The following is a 23,531-nucleotide window of genomic DNA, read 5'->3' as shown; positions in this document are numbered from 1 at the left end:
CATTGCTTCGTGGGGTCGGCGCCACACTCGAACCCTTCCATTATCTCTAACCAACTGACATCTGGGCTCATGGGATCAGTCTACTGTTTTCCAGTCGCCTATGGTGCAACCGATACGGTCACCAGCTGAGGAGAGGCGTTGCAGATGACGTCATGCTGTTAGCAAAGGCACTCGCGTCGGTTGTCTGCTGCCAAATTACAGTGCACTGTCCTAGCGGATACATTCGTAGTACGCCCAACATTTATTTTTGTGGTTATTTCACTCAGTATTGCTTGTCTGTTAGCACTGACAACTCTACGACGCGGCTGTCTGTCATTAAGTGAAGGTCATTGGCCACTGCGTTGTCCGTAGTGAGAGGCCACGCCTGAAATCTGGAGTTTTCGCCACCCTCTTGACAGTGTGAATCTCGAAATATTGAATTCAATAACGATTTCCGAAATCATATGTCGCATGCGTCGAGCTCCAACTACCGTTCCTCATTCAAAGTCTGTTAATTCCAATCACGCGACCGTAATCCCGTCGGAAAACATTCCACAGGAACCAACTGAGTACAAATGACAGATCCACCAATGCGCTGTACTTTTATACCTTGCGTACGCAATACTACCGTCTCTGTACGCGAGGATATCGTTGTACCACGACTTTCGTCACCTCAGTGTAAGATTTACTTTCGATCTCGATCTGCCTGTCCGTAGTCTGTCGAAATGTTACAGCCCCTCAACAGACTGGGCGTTGGAAAAACAAGATCGAGTCCTTTGTCAGTTCTTTCCCCTGCCTCATCACTTTATGAGATTATTTATTTGCATTTGGATCGAAATGTGAATCAAGTTGTCGTTGGTTACAACTCCAGTGCGGTGAATTGTCAGGACTCACCTGACATGACATACACCGCAGTTGTGTGGGCTGCCTAACTATCAGGTAAATATATTTGCGTAACCTATTTAACAAACGTAATATCTGTGGAAATAGTGAAAATCAGCATTTACTGATTTGCTCATACAGGTTAACGCCTAGCGAGACGGTCTGTGAGACAGACCCGGTTCGATTTACCGCACTGGCTTAACGACTGTTGTTATGGTTCTTTGGTTAGCCTGATTGTGGTTTTACCCGGTTTCTCACGTTCGTTTAGGGAAATGTTGGGCCGGTTCCCAATCGCCGCCTCAGAAAATACGAAAGATGGACTGTTAAAATATAATGGCACACAGAACAAAGATTACAAGTTTTTCAGATGGAGCACAAAACTTGCTTCCGGTATACCGTGGAGAGAAGACGTTCATCAGCCATAAACTGGAATAAGCTAAATTTCGCATATCACGAAAAACACGCCAGGAAGGACGTGAGACAGAGTGAAAAATAGCGCTTGCCACGAAGACGTTCTTTTTGTTGTTCTCTACATCTGCGTCCTGTGGTATAAATGTGTTTTATGTCCTTGGCTAGAAAGTTCTAAGTAATTGCTCGGTGCAAATCCATGTTCAATACAACTACGAGCGTAATCCCTGTAACTCCAAATTATACGATAACATGTCTTGTGGACATTTGCCTGCATATCTATTCTGAAATTATATAGCATGTGATTTTCACTTTATTGATAAATGTCACATTTTAAGCTCCTTAATCTTTTTACAGTACGTTGTGTGTACGTTTTCCTATTTATCTGTCTCAATGAATCTGTTCAAAACGGGATAGCATTTAATACTGTAACATCCTATCTATGTAGAATTCCTGAACACGCGGTTTTGTCATAAAAGCGCTGCTGAGGCGTTTGTACTAATAATAGAATTTACAAATATCATTTTGGGGTACACTGTAAATGAACAGCAACTATTCCATCTACCTTCAATGAAAAATTTACAGATACGTTGTTGTACACGTTGCTACGATAACTAGTTAATGGCCAAAGTAGATTTTAAACATGAGACAATGCGCGAGGTTTGGGCTGGGAGTGAGGTAGAAATTTTCTGATGGAATTGAGCAGACGTTTCTTTTATTTATACATCTACAAATACACATATACTTCGCAAATCATCATATGGTGCGTGGCAGAAGATACCTTGTACCACTGCTACTTATTCTTTTTTTTTTTTGTTCCTTTTGCAAAAGGAGCGAGGGAGAAACAGCTGTTTGCCTCCGCACGTGGCCTGATTTCTTTACTTTGTTTAACGCGGAATGAATGTTAGTCCGTTCTGCAGTCAGCTGCTGATAGCTTTTCTCTAAAATCCTCAAGAGTGTTTCTTTAAAACAACGTCGTCCTCCGGGTATTACCATTTACTTCACGGAGCATTTCCGTGATACTCGTATGTTGATGAAACTACAGATAACAAATCCAGCAGCACACCTTTGCATTACCTCGATATCTTTCTTTAAGCCGGCTAAACAGTCGAGCAGAATTCAAGAATGCGTCGCTCGTATTGTTCTGTACGCGATCTCTTTTGCAGATGCGCTAAGAATAACGTTCTACGAGTCGGGGCGTGGAATGTCGGAAGTCTGAACGTGGTAGGGAAGCTAATCTGAATAGGAAATGCTAAGGCTCAATCTAGATATAGTGGGGATCAATAAAATGAAGTGGAAAGGATAACTATTTCTTGTCACATAACGAAAGGACAATGTCAACAGTTGCAGAAAATGGTATAACGGGAATAGGATTCGTTGTGAATATGAAGGTAGGACAGAGAGTGAGTTACTGTGAAAAATTCAGTGATAGGGTTGTTCTCGTCAGAATTGACAGCAAACCAACACTGGCAATAACAGTTCAGGTACACGTGCCAACGTCGCAAGCGGAAGATGAAGATGAAGAGATAGATGGTATTGAACGGATAATTCAGCACGTAAGGGGGGACGAAAACCTAATAGTCACGGCGGATTGGAATGTGTTTGCAGGGGAAGGACTAAAGGACTAGGAGAGAGGGGTAAGGTGGAATACGGGCTTGGTCCTGGAAATGAGAAAGGAGAATGACTAATTGAGTTCTGCTATAAATTTCAGCTTACAATAGCGAATACTCTGTTCAAGAATCATAAGAGGAGGAAGTATACATGGAAAAGGCCGGGAGATACGGGAAGATTTCGGTTAAATTACATCTTGATCAGGTAGAGATTTCGAAATCAGGGACTGGATTGTAAGGGTATCCAGGAGCAGATAAAGACTCAGATCAAGCGTATCTCTTCATTCCTTAGTGCTCCCGTATCACACTTCTTTGCGCGCTGATTCTTCCTGACTACTCTCTTAAACTTCAGCCTACTTTTCTTCACTAATAAATTGTGATCTTTTATTTTTTTTACAAAAAAAATCACAATTTATTAGTGAAGAAGAGTAGGCTGAAGTTTAAGAGAGTAGTCAGGAAGAACCAACACGCAAAGAAGTGTGATACGGGAGTACTAAGAAATGAAGAAATACCCTTGAAGAATGATAAGAAGATAAGCTTTAAGTCTGTGAGGCTATACATACGGCGATAGGGCAGCACGGTAGGCATTTCAGTTGAGAGGAATGTACATCTCTCGCTTCCCACGCCCGGGTTCCCGGGTTCGATTCCCGGCGGGGTCAGGGATTTTCTCTGCCTCGTGATGACTGGGTGTTGTGTGATGTCCTTAGGTTAGTTAGGTTTAAGTAGTTCTAAGTTCTAGGGGACTGATGACCATAGATGTTAAGTCCCATAGTGCTCAGAGCCATTTGAACCATTTTTTTTGTACATCTCTAAAAAGGGAAATCACAGAAGTTGGAAAGAAAAGCACAAAAATTCAAATGGCTCCAAGCACTATGGGAATTAACATCTGAGGCCATCACTCCCCTAGACTTAGAACTACTTATACCTAACTCACCTAAGGACATCACACACATCGATGCCTGAGGTAGGATTCGAACCTGCGACTGTAGTAGCTGCGCGGTTCCAGACTGAAGCGCCTAGAACTGCTGGGCCAAAACGGCCGGCAGAAAAACTGCGAAGAAACCATGAGTAACAGAAGAAATACTTCAGCTGATCGGTTAAAGAAGGAAGCATAAAAATTGTCAGGGGAATCCAGGAATCCAAAAACACAAATCGTATAGGAATGAAATAAATGGGGGGTGCAGGGGAGATAAGGCGAAATGGCTGCATGAAACATGTGAAGAAATTGAAAACGAGATGATTCTATGAAGCACGAACTGAGCATAGAGGAAAGTCAAAACAACCTTCGGTGAAATTAAAAGCAATGGTGGCAACATTAAGAGTACAATGGGAATTTCAGTGTAAAATGCAGGGGAGAGAGCGGATAGGTGGAAAGATTGCGCTGAATGCCTCCGTGACATGACAGAAGAAGAAACAGGAGTCGATATAGAAGAGATAGGGGAGCCAGTATTAAAATCAGAATTTAAAAGAGCTTTGGAAGACTTAAGATCGTATAAGGGAGAAGGGATAGAAAACATTTCATCAGTATTTCTAAAATCATTGGGGAAGTGGCCACAAATGACTATTTACTTTGGCGTGTTGTACATTAGTCTGGCGATATACCACCTGACTTAGGAAAAACATCATTCACGCAATCCCGAATATTGCATGTGCCGAAAAGTGCGAGAATTACCGCACAATCAGATTAACAGCCCTTGCATGCAATTGGTGATAAGAATAATATACAGAAGAATGTAGAAGAAAATTGAGGGTGTGTCAGATGACTTTCATTTTGGCTTTAGGAAAAGTAAAGGCACCAGAGAGACAGTTCTGGCCTTGTGGTTGATAATGAAACAAGAACAACGAAAAATCAAGACACTTTTACAGAGTTGTTGACCTGGAAAAGCGTTCGACAGTATCAAATGGTGCAAGACGTTCGAAATTCTGAGAAAAATAGGGGTAAGTTTTATGGAGAGACGGGTAATATACAATATGTACAAGAAGAAAGAGGGAACAATAATAATGGAAGAGCAAGAACGACTTGCTCGGATTGAAAAAATGTGTCAGACAGTGATTCAGTCTTTCCTCCCTACTGTTCAATCTATACGTCGAAGAAGCAATGACGGAAATAAACAGAGAGTGAAATAAAAATTCAAGTTGAAAAGGCATCAATGACAAGATTCGCTGATGGCTTTGCTATCCTGAGTGAAAGTGAAGAAGAATTACAGGATCTTCTGAAAGGAATGAACAGTCTAATGAGTACAGAATACGGATCGAGAGTAAACCGAAGAAAGATGAAAGTAATGAGAAGTAGTAGGAACGAGAACAACGAGAAACTTAATATCGGGATTGGTGATCATGAAGTAGATGAACTTAAGGAATTCTATTTCCTAGGTAGCAAAATAACCCATGACGAATGGAGCAAGGAGTATATAAAAGGCAGACGAATACTGCCAAAAAGGGCATTCCTGGCATAGTGACGTCTATTGGCATCAAACACAGGCCTTAACATGAGGACGAAATTTCTGAGAATTTACGTTTGGAACACAGCATTGTATGGTAGTGAAACATGGACTGTGGGAAAGAAAATCGATGCATTTGTGATGAGGTACTACAGAAGAATGTTGAAAATTAGGTGAACTGATAAGGTAAGGAATGAGGAGGTTCTCCGGACAATCAGGGAGGAGAGAAATATGTGGAAAATACTGACAAGAAGAAGGGACAGTATACTAGGACATCAGTTAAGACATAACGTCCATGGTACTGGAGTGAAATGTAGAGGGAAAAACTGAGAAAGACGAGATTGGAATACATGTAGCAAATAATTGAGGAGGTGGGTTGGAAGTGCTACTCTGAGATCAAAACGTTGGCACAGAAGATTGCGTGGCGGGCCGCATCAGACTAATCAGAAGGCGGCATGTTAGTGTTGAAGTGTGGGCGTGTGGGCGCTAAATGGTGAGCCTTTTACTGGCAGGTGTAGTCCACTTAGTGGTGCAGTGACGTTTATGCAAAAAATATCTGTTAGTAAGTTACGTGATGTATTTGTGGGAAGATTGTGCGGTGCGGAGAATAAACAAGGAACATACTGATGTGTCTACATATTTAGGTACCACATATAAAATTATCTTCACTTATAGCCGTTACACCCTTTATATATGGCGAGAAGAAGACAAAAGAGGGAACACAGTGGGTATATGAAAGGAATTTGGAAAGAACAAAGGATCACGAAAGAATAATGCCCGTTCGAGCTCAGAGGCTCTCTCAAAATGGAAATTTTCGAAAATAATAACAATAATATAACAGTCCAATATTTATTAGTTACAGCGATAGGCGCGCAGAACGAACCTAAACTGGACCGCCATCGTCTGAGAGTCCCACTATAGTACTCTTCACACATCTGAGCTCTCACCACGTCTACCTGGCGGCAGTGCGACGTATGTTTCCTTCTTGGGATTAGCCACGTGAATGAGAAGCAGCGGATCAAAGCTCTGGACAACCGAAAACTGCTGGGAGGGCGTTGTGCTGTCGTCGAACCCCTTCCTGCCACATCCAAATCTCTTTTTGAGGGAGCGGATGACACGGCGGCCGGTCAACTTTGCTTGATCCTTTGGACTTACTTTTTTTATTACTATTATTGAGAGTACATTAATTTAGCCCTTCCAGTAATAACTTGCTGCTTTCAAGTGTTATTTATTTCTCTGTTTCTGAGATGAACTTTGTAATATACAGACTGCAAGATTAATTAATGTATCCACTGTAGCAGCTCATCGTCCCGAATTTAGTACTCATTTCTAAGAGTTTCACACCGCAATCCGTTTTAATTTGCTTAGCCGGCAGGCGGAGGGATTTTTCACTTTAGCTCAGCCTCCTCCTCGCAATAACTTTTGGTTCTCTCTCTAGTTGTTTCGTATTTCCGGACGCGTGCACTTTAATTATCAACAGCATGCAAGGGGGACAAAAATTTGTGACTTAAATTTCTCTACAGATTGAGGACAACTCAAAACTTGACGGTGTAAAACAAATTAAACTGGAACATTAAAAGTCTTTCATTAACAGCAAATTTCACTTTTAAAGACGACCTCTCTCTAGTCAAAGGCACTGTTAGTGACGTAAGTGTCGAAGCTATTAAAGGAACTTGAGCGGGACATTTCGGTCGTGTAGGAGTACCATCGTTACTTCAGAAAAAGGATTTTCTGGGTTCGAGGCCTGGCCGTAAATGTGAATATCCTGCACATGGATTAAAGTATAATTGAGCTACACTATTTGTACTATATACAGACAACTCATTGTTTAACGTAGGTGCCAAAAATCTCAAAAATTCTTCACTGTTTTCTGGACCACATTCGAATCTTGAGACGTTTGTCTTTAGTGGGAAAGTGCTCTGTATACTAAGATATCCACCAACGACTCACGACCCGCCGTTGCAGCTTTAGCTCCGCCAGTAACTCATCTCCTGCCCTCCAAACTTTGCAGGAATTTCCCTACATACCTTGCGGGAGTAGTACTATTAGAAGAAAGAATTTTGTGGAGGCATGGCTTAGCCTCAGAGTAAGGGACTGTTTCCACAAACACATTCTGGAAGTAGTAATTTTCATTTTAGTGCTGCCGTGGCAAGTTATCAAGATGTAAGTGAGTTTCACCGTGGCGTTACAGTCGGTGCACGAACGATGAGACGAAGAATCTCCGAGGTAGCGAGGAAGTGGGGATTTTCCCAAACGACCATTTCAAGAGTGTACTGTGAATATCAGGAATCCGGTAAAGCATCAAATCTCCAATATCGCTGCGGCCGGAAAAAGATCCTGCACGAACGGGACCAACGACGACTGAAGAGAATCGTTCAACGTGACAGAAGTGCAACCCAAAAATTGCTGCAGATTTTAATACTGGGCCATCAGCAAGTGTCAGCGTGCGAATCATTCAACGAAACATCATCAATATGGGCTTTCGGAGCCGACGGCACACTCGTGTACCCTTGATGACTGCACGGCACAAAGCTTTACCCCTCGCCTGCGCCCGTCAATACCGACATTGGCCGGTTGATGAGTGGAAACATGTGCCCTGGTCGAACGTGTCTCGTTTCAGATTGTATAGAGTGGAGGGACGTGTACGGGTATGGAGACAACCTCATGAATCCATGGACGCTGCATGACAGCTGGGGATTGTTCAAGCTGGTAGAGGCTCTGTAATGGTGCGGGGTGCGTGCAATTTGAGTGATGTAGGACCCCGGAAACGTTTAGATACGACTTTGACTGGGGGCACGTATGTAAGCATCCTGTCTGATCACCCGCATCCATAAATGTCCATAGTGCATTCCGACGGACTCGGGCAATTCCAGCATGACAATGCGACACCCACACGTCCAGAATTGCTACAGAGTGGCTCCAGGAACACTCTTCTGACTTTAAACACTTCCCAGACATCAACATCTTGAGCACATCTGGGATGCTTTGTGATGTGCTGTTCAGAAGAGATCACCTTCTTGTAATCTTACGGATTTACGGGCAGCTCTGCAGGATTCATTGCGTCAATTCCTTCCAGCGCTACTTCAGACATTAGTCGAGTCCATGCCACGTCGGGTTGCAGCACTTCTGTGTGCTTGCGGGGGCCTTACACGATATTAGGCTGGTGTAGCAGTTCCTTTGGCTCTTCAGTATACATTATTTGGCATTTTTACGAGGCTGTAGCAGAAATGAGCATCCGGATGAGGATGGGGTGGGCGGGGAGTTGTTATTGTTGTCTTTGTTGCTGCTGTCAATCGTTGACCATTAGATGCAGGTACTATCATCCTTTTAAAACAGTTGTACAGTCAAAACTGTAATGCTAAAACTTACCCTCTTCACATTTTTTTAATTTGAGACTTTTGCCATTCCTTTCGATCTCTGTAAGCATGTGGTGCAAACACGCGTTTAGCCGGCCGCGGTGGTCTCGCGGTTCTAGGCGCGCAGTCCGGAACCGTGGGACTGCTACGGTCGCAGGTTCGAATCCTGCCTCGGGCATGGATGTGTGTGATGTCCTTAGGTTAGTTAGGTTTAAGTAGTTCTAAGTTCTAGGGGACTGATAACCACAGCAGTTGAGTCCCATAGTGCTCAGAGCCATTTGAACCATTTTGAACCAAACACGCGTTTAAACAATCAAAAGTGCGAGAAGTGTAAGACTCTGGAAGGAAGAGCCAAGTACTTTTTCATAGGATGTAAGGAAAAAATATTATAAAGGAAAACTAAAAAAAACCTGCTCAATTTTTTGCAATACTTTACTCTCACAAATTAGGACAGGAAATGTGGAGATTGAAAACTTCTACGGTACACACTGTCTACAGAAAACCTACCAAAAGCTCATAAAATTATGATTTTTTTTGTAAGGTCCAATGTTGAGCCGCGGTGATTTGCAGTACTGTGCATACCGCACAGTGTCCTGTCCGGCGATATCCGCGGATTAGCGTGACACACACACACACCCACACACACACACACACACACACACACACGCACGTACAACACAGCTAGTAGCCGCAATCCCGCCGGAGAAGCGCCGGCCGTCAGTGGCCCAGAAGCACGCGCGCCGGCCTGTCAGGGCGTCGACAAGTGATTAAGCGCAAAGTGGAATAACGCGCTCCCGCGGCGGCCGACACCTAAACGCGCCCTAATCGCCTGTCGTGGGCGCAACCGCTCTAATTAGCCCCTAATGTAATTGGCAGGCCGCACCTGCCTGCAGGGCTCGCGTCCGCCTGGCCTCCGGGGCGCGCCGTTGCGTCACCAATTAAGGCGAAGCACAAACGTGAAATTCGCGGCGCCGGTACGCTGCAAGTGACAGCCAGTCTACCTTAGAGCTCCCCTACACTTCTCTGTCCTCTTCTCTCGTCCTGCCTGCATTCTCTGTCATTCCACCGTAATCTCCTATACAGGGTGTTACAAAAAGGTACGGCCAAACTTTCAGGAAACATTCCTCACACACAAATAAAGAAAAGATGTTATGTGGACATGTGTCCGGAAACGCTTAATTTCCATGTTAGAGCTCATTTTAGTTTCAATAGTACGTTCTTCCACCTACGCTCAATGGAGCACGTTATCATGATTTCATACGGGATACTCTACCTGTGCTGCTAGAAAATGTACCTTTACAAGTACGACACAACATGTGTTTCATGCACGATGGAGCTCCTGCACATTTAAGTCGAAGTGTTCGTACGCTTCTCAACAACAGATTCAGTGACCGATGGATTGGTAGAGGCGGACCAATTCCATGGCCTCCACGCTCTCCTGACCTCAACCCTCTTGACTTTCATTTATGGGGGCATTTGAAAGCTCTTGTATACGCAACCCCGGTACCAAATGTAGAGACTCTTCGTGCCCGTATTGTGGACGGCTGTGATACAATACGCCATTCTCCAGGGCTGCATCAGCGCATCAGGGATTCCATGCGACGGAGGGTGGATGCATGTATCCTCGCTAACGGAGGACATTTTGAACATTTCCTGTAACACAGTGTTTGAAGTCATGCTGGTACGTTCTGTTGCTGTGTTTTTCCATTCCACGATTAATGTGATTTGAAGAGAAGTAATAAACTGAGCTCTAACATGGAAAGTAAGCGTTTCCGGACACACGTCCACATAACATATTTTCTTTCTTTGTGTGTGAGGAATGTTTCCTGAATGTTTGGCCGTATCTTTTTGTAACACCCTGTATACAAAGGGTCTTCTATTTCAGTACCCGAAACATAGATTTAAACTCCCATTTCATCCGTACTCGGAGCTTCTGGAGTCTTGTGAAGTGCGTGCCAATGGCGGTCGTGGTCAGAGTCCACGTTCTCTTAGTGAGGTGCTGTGCGCTAGACAAATTGCACTTGAGTGCGTTAGAATCGATATCTGCCGCTCATTAAACCTCTTTGCGCTTCGTATCCTAGCGACCGGTACTCGAGTGCACTGCGAAAGGCTACACGCTGAGCTTTTATTTAATTGCATGCCCGCTCCCACCTGGGTTCAGTGTTTGTGTGCGGAGTTGCGACGCTCACTAAGGACTGAGCACTGAGAATGGCTGTGGAAAGCGTGTGTGCCATGTTTGAACAAATGCTACTTTCCTCTGCCATTGTGGTCACGGGTTGCATCTTCAGAGTCAGTACGTTTCTATTTTCTACTGCCTTGGTTCGTGGATGCTGAGCTGCCGGTATTTACTGTACAGTCAAGAACTTGAAAAGAAAAAAAAATAGATGAGCGCCCTTTGTTTTGTATGATTAAAAGGCCAGTTGTAACTCTTGTTTTTTGAGCGAGTCTTTACTGTAGAGATTGAATTTAGATTTTCATATGTAACACTGTCTAGCTTTGAGTAACGATTTATTCTGGTTTTAGTCAACAATGTGCACCGGCTTTCCGAGTTACCAGTACATGCCATTGTTATTTTAAGCTTTCCTGAAACAGGCAAACAGTATTTCTACTTTATTGCTAATTATTTTTATGTAAATCTGGTTCTTGTGTATCTTTGCTGAAGAAAAATACATCTTACAAAAAGTGCGATTCTTTTTAACGCCATGTGTTTTATTATGAGAGGTTAATCCTGTAAAGTGTTTATTCTCCTTTAAATATTTATGTTTTAAGTTTCCAGCACTTTTAAACAATATTGGGTCACAGTTAAGATATGTGCTTAAATTTCACCCTGTCTGTGTTTCTTACCTAATGAGCTGAAAGAAGGGACCAAGTGATATCTGGGCCAATGTCAAGCTGGTCACATAATCTCAACACCTCAATAGTAACCAAACGTATTTGTGTTGGAGTGTAATCAATATTTTCAGTTTATTTACTGTTTAAATTTTGTTAAGTTATTTTGCTGTCCTGAGTGAAAGTGAAGAAGAATTACTTGATCTGCTGAATGGAATAAAAGCACTCTAATAAATACGGAATATGGACTGAAAGTAAATCGAAGAAAAAAGAAAGTAATGAGACGTAGCAGAAATGAAACAGAGAGAAACTTAACATCAGGATTGATGGTCACTAAGTAGATGAAGTTAAGGACTTCTGTTACCTAGCCAACAAAATGACTAATGACAGGTGGAGCAAGGAGGACATCATAAGCAGACTAGCAATGCCAAAAAGCGCATTCCTGGACGAGAGAAGTCTACTAGTATCAAACATAACCCTTACTAGAGAAAAAAATTCCTGAGATTGTGCGTTTGGAGCACAGCACTGTATGGCAGTGATACATGGACTGTGGGAAAATCGGAACAGAAGAGAATCGAAGCATTTGAGATGTGGTGATACAGACGAATGTTGACAATTAGGAGAGGAAAGGAATATGTGGAAAACACTGACAAGAAGAAGGGACATTATGGTAGGAGATCTGTTGTGACATCACAGAACGACTTCGATTGTACTAGAGGGACCTGCAGAGAGCAAAAACTGTAGAGGAAGACAGAGATTGGAATACATCCAGCCAATAATTGAGGACGTAGGATGCAAGTAATACTCTGAGATGAAGAGATTGGCACAGGAGAGGAATTCGTGGCGGGCCGCGTCAAATCAGTCAGCATAAGAAAAAAGAAAAGTGATTTTCGTATTGTCTGCTTTTACTTGTGACAAACTTTAAAAAAATTTAAAGGCGTTACGAACTGTTAAATACTTTATGGTGGTTTTTACGATTCATTTGTCAATGTTGAAATGCTGATGAGGGAAATAAATGTTAAAACTTCCTTGTACATTAAAACCATGTGCCGGACCTGGAATCCAAGCCGAGGTCTTTTCCTTTCATGGGCAAGTGCTCTATCGACTGAGCCACCAGAGAATGACTCACCGCCCGTCCTCATAGCTTTACTTTCACAAGTATCTCGTCACCTACCTTCCAAATTTCCCATCCAGGACACAGTTTTCAAAAAATGGTTCAAATGGCTCTGAGCACTATGGGACTCAACTGCTGAGGTCATAAGTCCCCTAGAACTTAGAACTACTTAAACCTAACTAACCTAAGGACAACACACACATCCATGCCCGAGGCAGGATTCGAACCTGCGACCGTAGCGGTCGCGCGGTTCCAGACTGTAGCGCCAGAACCGCTCGGCCACCAGCGGCCGGCGACACAGTTTTATTCTGCCAAGAAATTTCGTATCAGCGCACACCCTGCTGCAGAGTGAAAAATTCATTCTGCAAATAAATATTTTTGGCTCAGCACCTTACCACTCAATGCTGCCTACCATTTCAGCACTGCTGCGTAGACTTCCTCGGAAATCTTGGCGGAGGACCTGGCGTAATCCTCTGCTCTGCTACTCTGTATAATCAGTGCAGATACGCGTTGTCAGCCTTGCTATGACAAGTGACACAGAATTAAGTTTCTAACTAGTCCAGAGTCAATAAAAGTCCTATACAACTACTTGCAAAAACCAATGGACTCATAAGCCCTCACCGTTAACAGTTTACACCTCCTCAAGCTGGCTCGTGGCACCTTCTACCAATAATATGCACAAGAACAAAACAGGAGTCCAGTTTAAAGTCTATAGGGAAAAAGTTACACAGAATTTCCAAGGAAACGAATGGAATTTTTTGTCTTCAGTTAAGCCTCGCCAAGTCCTCTTCGTTGATTGGTCACCACCTCTGATAGCTATTGGATTCGCAAATTGCTATGAGGCCGCTAGTAATACGCAACCTGAAGAGGACTAGACAAAATTTCGTGCCCACACAAGGGAACTCACTTCGATCCTTGTAGTCTTTCCATTTTTAAAAAGTGAGTTTCTTGAATGATCACGAACTCTCGCCGTCAGAAAGTAGCACCAGCTATGCCCCAGAGGGAACAAGACTTCTCATCACACAGTGACGATCATCGGCCGACTGCTCGATTTGGCGAGCTTCAAAACCCTGCAAAAAACTGTAGTCCATTTCAGCAAGTCAGAATTCGCAGCAGAATGTAACCATTTTCTTTGGCCATTTCCTGCTCTCGTATGGGAACTCTTACTAATTTTCAAGGTTTTCGAAAGTTTTCCATCAAACACTGGATAACATCGGCCGTCAGAGGAAAATCACTCGCCCTTGATATCTGGTTAGTCGGTCCAGACGCAACTTTTTCAGTTCATCTGCTCAACTCTTACCAACAGATTTACCTCTCAACCGAGGCCGTTAATATACGCTCGGGCAGAGATAACTGCTACGAATAGGGGGGGGGGGGTGGAAGAAATTTTCATCGGCACTGTGTGCCGAGGTAGGCGTTGCAACTTCATGTTAGCACGACTCTAACTACACACACGTGGGAAGATCTCGAGGGATTCAGTTCAACAGAAAAATAGATAAATTGTGATAACGAGAATTGAAGCGCACCACTCCAAAAAAAAAAAAAAAAAAAAAAAAATATGACGGGCCCTGTGAAGCATTTCGATGAGATTAAAAACTGAAAAAAGCATATTTGCTTTGTGTTTTCTACGTGTAACACTCTGTTAGTTTCAATCAATGGTCACGGCCAATACGGTTATGCTCAAATCAGTAGATGTATGTTACTAAACAAGAGGAAGACGTTCTTTTGAAACAGGAGAGAATAAATCATCGTCCCCCAGCCCGACGCAGCAGGGAATTGTGGTGAAAGAAACGTGTCGACGCAGTTCTTCGCTGCGCGGAAAGTTCTCCGTGTGTGTGTGTGTGTGAGACAGCCGCTTTAAGAGGCGGCACGTATGTTCTCGGAATACGCCGCGGGAGACAGGCGCGGGGCGACTGTGCGTGTGTTTCGCAGAATGCCTTTTCTGCAGCTGTTGGCGGAGTTACGTGCGGGAGCGGCTGGCAGCTAAGGCTGCATGACAAACCCACGTCTACCGCCCTGTATCTGCTCGAGGACAAGACATTCACCAACGTACGACTGGATGCCGGCGGGTAGCCATAAGTTCGCTGTCTCATCAAAAGCATCCTGGCAACAGTTAGTGAACATTAATGTGGGGTGCGTCGACCCTTCGTCTCTAGGACGGCTTGAATTGTGTTGGAGCCACTTTCCTTAAACTGTCTGAATGTCTGTGGAGGAATGGTAGCCCAATCTTCCTCAAAAGCCGAAACCAGAGAAGTTATTGATGTTGAATGCAGGGGCCTGGAGCAAAGTTGACGTTCTAACTCATCCCAAAGGTGTTCCATTGTGATCAAATTGGGGCTCTGGGCAGGTCAGTCCGTTTCAGAAATGTTATTGTCCATAAACAATTGCCTCCCGGATACTGCTTTACCTCAGCATTATGTTGGTATAATAATCGTCTTCTAATTTTTGCTGTGATGTAAGTAGTAAAATACGCCGTAAAATATGTTCATGTATTTCCGGATTTAGCATTTTCCTAAGTGTAATAAGAGAGCCACACCCTAACCACGAAAAACACCACGTAACCGTAACACCACCTTCTCTGTACTCCGCTATTGTCACTACACGTAATGACAGGCGATGTTCTCCAGACATTCGCCAAATCCAAACATTTCCATCGGATTAGTAAAGGGTATAGCGTGATACATCACTCCAAATCACTTGTTTGCAGCCATCCACTGTCCAGTGCGTGGCTTATCAATGACAACAGAAATGTTGTCACACACACACACACACACACACACACACACACACACACACGGAGAACTTTCCGCGCAGCGAAGATACATCACTCCAAATCACTTGTTTGCAGCCATCCACTGTCCAGTGCGTGGCTTATCAATGACAACAGAAATGTACGGCTTAGGAGCAGTTGCTTGATCACTGTACCCCATTCGTTCTAACTCCCTACGCAGTCATTGTGTTAGTAAGGCTCTCGCAACATTTTTGAAGTCAGAGGTAAATCCTTCCTCTGATTTCATTTCTTGTACCAACGTCCACAATGATGGACGGTCCCCATTCGACAGCACGTCAAGTCTGCCTGGTCTTAGCCTCTGCCTGGTCGTAGCTATGGTTATTCGTTCACGTTTTCACATCACAATCACATCACAGCAGTCGACTCGCGCGGATATAGAAATGTTGAAATGCCCCTGACAGATTCGTAACTCAGATGACGTCCACGTTCGAAGTCACCGAGCTCACCTGGTCGACTCATTCTGCTGTTACTGCTTTTATTGACAACACTCTCCGCCTCTTTTTGTACTTGGAGATTCGCCTCTCGTGACATCTAGTAATCAATTCCGCATTACGTAAGGTTATCCGGATACTTCTGAACATATAGGGAAGTTTTTTTCCCTTCGTATCGGAACTGAGAAGAACTTCCTTCTCAAAATCTAATGCTTGCCACACTGTGTTTTCCTTTACATGTTACATTTCATTTTTCTCTAGGTCCTTTCAATAACAGTCACAACAATCTTACATTGAAAAGCAGGAGCACCTTTGTCGACAGATTAGGCGAATAATCATTAGATATTTTAGTTTGTGTTTTCAGATGTTGGACGAGAAAATCAACCGCCGCTTAGTTACTGTACAAAAATAAAACCACTCGTAGATTAAACACTGCTGTCTTTAACTGAAAGATGCCTCATAACCGAGAATGTCAAGCACCAGTTATTAGATGTGTGATATTATTTTCCGAAACACGTTTTAGGACCACGTTCTCCCTTTATCAAGTGCTATAAAAAAGGAAATAGAAACAGTGAAACGCACTATTACACACACTGACAACCATGTTAATATGTATTTTGTCCTTTAACATACCTAAAATTATTATGTCATTAGCAAAATTCCAGTAGTCAACATGCATTGTGAAACATAAAACTCTTCCTTGTACATCTGATACCGGTTCATTATACTCTACCAAAGATAGTACAATCCAGTCAACAATACATCACAGCGCCCAACGATGCTAGTGTCTAAGTAAAATCTTTGAGGGTCATGTGTCAAATCCTAGCAAATGCCAAAAACCAGCAGTGGATGTGTGTTGCAATGTGTGCATCCAAATAAAATGACCAATGACCAAAATTTCATGCCACTAGGAGAATAGCTTGGTGGTTGCTTTTCGAAGAGGACGTCGCTCAAGAGGGTCCGGGAATGCCTATTATACGAATCTGCCTTCTCCTTTAACATGTAGATGTATTCCTTTCTTTAACAGCAATCTGTCTTCTCATTTAACACATTTATATATTCCTTTTTAAAGAGCAAAAAATTATTTCCTCTAATTTTGACAGAATCCACACCTTTTCTTCAGAGTGCAATAGTTTCATACTCCTGTGAATGAGGTGCCTGGTATCCACCGATGGGCCATTCTGTTTATTGTTATGCTCTTTAAGCCATATTTTAAAGTTTCTTACCTTTTCAGTTTGTTTCTCAAACTTCTGCTTTCGCCATCCAGTTCATTCCGAATGCATTTTTCAGCCCTTTGTTGCTGAGTAGCCTCGCCAACGTAAGTGATATAATTTCCCAATGTGGCACGACTCGGTATTCCCGCGGATTTGAGTTTCCTTTTTTTCTTTTTTCATGTTTCCTGCCGTTGCATCAGTCCTATCTACTAAACCCAGTCAAAACCATTTTCTGTCTCTATTTCGGTAAATGTTTTCACTTCTTCGTCCTTACTCTTTTGGCTCAGTGGGGTGAAATTAGTCTTATGCACTGCATTTTTGAAGAATGCTATTTTATGTTGATGGGGTGGCATGTGTCTTATGGGTTACTACAACTGTGAATGTGAGTTTTCCAAATATCTGAATCATGGTATCCTTACTCTCGATCCTCAAATCAAGATAATTTAAAAAAAAAACCTTGTTGCTGACGCTCTATACTATATTTTTATGCATTTTGTTAAGGTCACTCGCCATTTAATTTATTTCTTCCTCGGGTCCTTGATAAACTTTGTCGTCAACTGATCTTCCATACATATGTAGTTTATCACAGTACTTAACAATTTCCTTTAAAAAAGTTTTCATATGTGTTCAAGAAGACGTCTATCTTCTCTGCTAACGTACAACACACTGACAAACAATTTTCTCTAATACATAAAACTTACTATTAAACTTAAAAGCTGTTGAACAACTGGATAAACTTCAACAATTCTACACACATCAAAAAAAGTTTTGTATCACCTCAGTTCCGAGAGTTCCGGAACATGTACAGAAAATTGGAAGAGAGATCAACATAAACATCCTTTCCTCTCTTTTTATTGCTCACGAAAACCACACATTATATGTTGTACCACAATACAGCTAGACCTTCAGAGGTGGTGGTCCAGATCACTGTTAACACCATTACCTCTAGTAGCACGTCCTCTCGCATTGATGCATGCCTGTATTCGTCGTGGCATATTATCCACAAGTTCGTCAAGGCGCTGTTGGTCCAGATTGTCCCACTCCTCAACGGCGATCCGGTGTAGATCCCTCAGATAGGTTGGTGTGTCACGATGTCCATAAACAGGCATGTTCGACAGGGTTAGTGTCTGGGGAACATGCTGGCCACTCTAGTCGAGCGATATCGTTATCCTGAAGGAAGTTATTCACAAGTTGTGCACGATGAGGGCGCGAATTGTCGTCCATGAAGAAGAATGCCTCGTCAAGATGCTGCCGATAGGGTTGCACTATCGGTCGGAGGATGGTATTCACATATCGTACAGCCGTTACGGCGCCTTCCATGACTACCAGCGGCGTACGACGGCCCCACATAATGTCACTCCAAAACAGCAGGGAACCTGCACGTTGCTGCACTCGCTGGACAGTGTGTCTAAGGCGTTCATCCTGACCGGCTTGCCTCCAAACAAGTCTCCGACGATTATCTGGTTGAAGGCATATGCAACACTCATCGGTAAAGAGAACGTGATGCCAATCCTGTGTGGTCCATTTAGCATCTTGTTGGGCCCACCTGTACCGCGTTGCATGATGTCGTGGTTGCAAAGATGAACCTCGCCATAGAAGTCGTGAGTGAAGTTGCGCATCGTGCAGCCTATTGCGTACAGTTTGAGTCGAAACACGATGTCCTGTGGCTGCACGAAAAGCATTATTCAACACGGTGGCGTTGCTGCCAGGGTTTCTCTGAGCCATAATCCGTAGGTAGCGGTGATTCACTGCAGTAGTAGCCCCTGGGCGGCCTGAGCGAGGCATATCCGAACAACATCGCTTTGGTTCACTCCGATATTCCTGGACACTTCCCTTGTTGAGAGCCCTTTCTCGTACAAAGTAACAATGCGGACGCGATCGAACGGCGGTATTGACCGTCTAGGCATGGTTTAACTACAGACAACACGAGCCGTGTACCTCCTTTCTGGTGAAATGACAGGAACTGATCGGGTGTCGGAGCCCCTCCGTCTAATAGGCGCTGCTCATGCGTGGTCGTTTACATCTTTGTGCGGGTTTAGTAACATCTCTGAACAGTCAAAGGGACTGTGTCTGTGATGGAATATCCACTGTCAACGTCCGTCTCCAGGAGTTCTGGGAACCGGGGTGATGCAAAACTTTTTTAGATGTGTGTATAAATTCGTCTGTTTCATCGTCGTATAATTTGGCATGCTCGCGTATGTTGTTCTCTACAAGGTCTGTCGTTCCTTTAAATGTCACAGATTTATACAAGTCAGTTACATATAATGAATACAATATTTTGTTCTAATTTAATTTGCAGTTTTGTATTAATTGTGGCCACCTCCCTACTATCCCTAACTAAAAAGTTTTCATTATAATGATTCCACTTGCGAAGCATCTCACTTAAGTTTCAAAACTGAATTACAAACATTCTTGGCAGCAATAAAACATTTCTTGGCATTGAAAAGTGGTTCCGTTCGGAATGTATCTTAAGATCTTATTAAAGCATGATGGCAGGCGGTGGTGGCGAACGGAGAAAAAAATGGTTCAAATGGCTCTGAGCACTATGGGACTCAACTGCTGTGGTCATCAGTCCCCTAGAACTTAGAACTACTTAAACCTAACTAACCTAAGGACATCACACACATCCATGCCCGAGGCAGGATTCGAACCTGCGACCGTAGCAGTCGCACAGTTCCGGACTGCGCGCCTAGAACCGCGAGACCACCGCGGCCGGCACGAACGGAGAAGATATCGTGGATCCACGAACGTCAATTGCTGAACGTGCTCTGACATGAGATGCTCAGGGAAACGTTTTACGTTTGGCAGTGCATGTTGGTTGCTGCTTTTTACTTTCGACGGTGCTTAATGGCATAGTAACTTTAGATATGTTGTACTACAGGACAATACAGATATTTACATGGTTGGCAGTGGGTGCTGTAGCGTGACTTTTCATTTAGGTTTCCTTGTTTTATAGCACTTGATAATGGGGAAAGTGGTGCCGAAACATGTTATGGTAAATATGTAACACATTCGACAACTGGTGCGTAACATTCTCGCAACTGATCCCCGAGACAGATACACCGTGATTTCATAACAGATAAACTGAAAGATGTCTGTCGGATAGCGAGTACATAAGGAATGGTAGGAACAACAATATTATGTGGCGGTATAAATTCATGTGCGCAGTGCTGTGCTGTGTCTTCTGAATAAATGTCCATTGCCTTCACCTCCTCGATATTTTTCTCGACATCTCCAGTCAAAGAGTGCAGGGGTAGCACACTGGTGTCCAAAACTAATGTAATAAACGAAAATTTTGCAAGGGTGTTTTTATTTTGCCGCAAAACAGTATAAACAGGTGATAGGGAAGTAGAAACAATGCAAAGAATTCAGAACGTAAACAACTGCAACATGCATAACGCTACAGGCCTGACAATGATAGCACACTGTGAATGATATCATCAGTCTCATGTCGAGGCAGTAACGCCGATTATTCCTGCAGAGCTGCTCGCTGTTTTGTAGAGTGGTTGGTGGCAGCTGGCATGATGCAAGCCATTTCCCTAGTACATCCCAGAGCAGACCACGCCATGTATGCAGTATCTTCCATTTCCCAGAAAACATCAACCACCCGTGGTCCAAAACGTCGAGTATTATCGTCCGTCAATGCGATGTCGGGGGCACAGCACCTCGAAACAACCGTACATGAGGTCCCAAGATCTCCTGACGATACCAGCCAGCAGTTAAATTTTGCTGATCCACCCGTACAATTTCACGGAGGAGTGTTCGAGTGATCAACATAATCTCTGTCCACACCATTAGAGAGCCTCCTCGATATCGGCCTCTCTCCACAATATTTTGTTCCCGAAATCGTGTTCCACGTCCCCACCAGATGCGAATCCACCGAGAATCACTCTCCAGACTAAATCGAGATTCATCTATGAATGGAACATTGGCCCACTGTTCGACTGCCCACGTGGCTTGTTGATGACTCCACTCTAGACTTTCCCCTCTGGGAAGACGCGTCAGAGGTCTCCGACAATAAAGGCCGCTCTACCGAAGTTATCTGCTCACCGTTTGTCTCGATACAACAATTCCAGTGAATGGTGCGAGCTCACATGTCAGTTGCCGTGCAGTACTAAGGGTGTACTGTGGTGCCCTTACAGCCAAATAAGGATTCTTTCTTCTGAAGCCGTGCCCTGGTCTTCGGGTCACTGTTTCGGTCTTTATTAACTGTCGACCCATCCGAGCAACAACAGAATGATTCACAACAAGGCACTGGGCCATATCAGTTTGCGACTGTCTTGTTTCCGTTCTTTCTACAGCCCTCCATCGCAGAGAGTCTGGTAGACATATTCTCTTTGCATACTGCACCGTCTGTGACTGTGTACACAGCGATCCTGGATGTGGGACTACCCGCCAAACATTACCTGGTTGCGTAGGTGCCATTACATCGTTGGCATGGTTGTCCGTCGACCAGAATGCCATCTTCCGTGCCGAACACGAGTTAGACGCAAGACGGGGAATAATGGTTTGTAGCTTTAATTCTGGACAACATTGTGTAGTAGTAGTAGTAGTAGTAGTAGTAGTAGCAGTAGTAGAAGAAGAAGAATCAGAACAAGAATGCGAAAAAGAAAATAAAGAAGAAATACGTAATCAAAACAGTAGAGAGGGTGGAAATCACTGTTGAAAATCGAACTGAATGAAAGAAATACATGAAAAATTATACGATTCTTGAAGAAAGAACCCAAAAGATGCAAGCCGGAAAGGAGCTAAACACCTTATTCTCTCCTTTGCTGTTTTTAAATGTCTTCTCTTGTTTTTGTTCTGTGTCTTTCGGCTGAAGAGCAGCGCATATGCTGCTGCCAGCCCGCTCCGATGGGGAAAAAAAAAAAAAAAAAAAAAAAAAAAAAAAAAAAAAAAAGAGCCGGAAAGGAACGAGAGCAAAATACATGAAACTAGCAACTCGCCTGGTTTGTTTATTACTTTCGAAAAAGTAATTATTGCGAGAAATTCGACAAAAAGCGTGTAACATTTAACGATCCCGCCTGTGTAAGTGGAAATTTTGTTTGTGTGAGAACTGCCGCATAAATTGACTTTAACTGAAGTCATTTGATACTCGGGGACACATGCTACCAAACCGTAAGGAGAATAGTGTCAAGTTACGAACCACAAGAAGTTCACGGAGGAGAGAGAACCACAGGAGTGTTAGCGCTCACGCTCACCTTGCAGCAGTTACAAGCTGCTGCTAGTTATGCTGTTTACGGCCTGGCAACAGAAGCAGATGGTGAAATGATTATGAGGCGTTAATTAGCAAAGTGCATCGTGAACTTGGAGGCCACAACTCAGCAAGAGAGCTGCAGTGCAGACACGACTTACAGTTAGCCAAAGGGCACAAGACAGTGTCTCCCGTAACACCCCACTCGTGTTGCTTCCAAAATTACAAGATTTCCATCCTCAGTGAAGCCACGAATGGTGGCTCGGTGCTTGTATCTGTTGTCATACGTGTTAATATAAGCCGGTCGAGTAATTGTATTATTCCAAGTTACCCTCCTTCTATTTAGAATCTTCGCAGCCTACGGATACTAGAAATTCCAGAGACATGTGTCTCTATGATGTGCACCGTCTATGCTCACTTCTTGGGCAGCATTTCAGTGATTTAATTCGTCTCACAGTTGGTCTCCCTGATGTGTGTACCACACGAAGGTGATCTCTTTCTTTTCTGCTTTTTTGTTTTTGTTCTATTCAGAGTCACACAAATGGAAGACTCTGAAGTTTGTTGGCACAGAAATGAGTTCAACAAGTCTAAAATGTAAATCCATCCAAACTATACATGGACATTACAGTTTCCAATGACGTTTAGTGGTATTTCCACACTTGTTCTGAAGGTCAGTTATCAGCGGTGGCACTATGTCACTCTAATCTGTGAGTAGTACCTGCTGTTTCTGGCTTCTGTACAGCATAGCTGAGTAGCACAGTGTGAGAAGAATGTAAACCCTTACACTTATTAATAATACTTAAGCACACAGTCTGATCAGGAACGATTGCTGTAGGGATAGTAATGTTCTAAGAGGCACATCATAATTATTTATTACTGGGGGGAGGGAGAGAGAGAGACACACAAAGGCAGATCCAATAAACCTCTTGAATACTCACGCAGGGTCACTCTAGGAAACAAACGTTAATGGTGTATACTTTATAAAAAACCGTCCATTTATAGGACATCTGAAGCGACACACAGTGGAGAATCATACTAGCTACCAAATAAATTTGTCTATCCTGTCACATTTAATTAAAGATGAATCTGTATGCAATTATGTCAATTAAAGCCATATTCAATAAATGAATTACAAGAATTGGTTTAATTACAAATATAATTTTCACATTAAACAAATCTATTACTTTGTTCGATTACCGCTGTGTGTCAGTGTCAGAACCGTTTTGAAGTTCATTATTCGAGGGCTAAAACTAAAATGCAGTTGAACAATGTGCAGGAAGTC

This window comes from Schistocerca nitens, chromosome 1 (assembly GCF_023898315.1).
Source record: "Schistocerca nitens isolate TAMUIC-IGC-003100 chromosome 1, iqSchNite1.1, whole genome shotgun sequence".
Classification (NCBI taxonomy): Eukaryota; Metazoa; Arthropoda; class Insecta; order Orthoptera; family Acrididae; genus Schistocerca; species Schistocerca nitens.
This window is presented reverse-complemented; position numbering follows the sequence as displayed.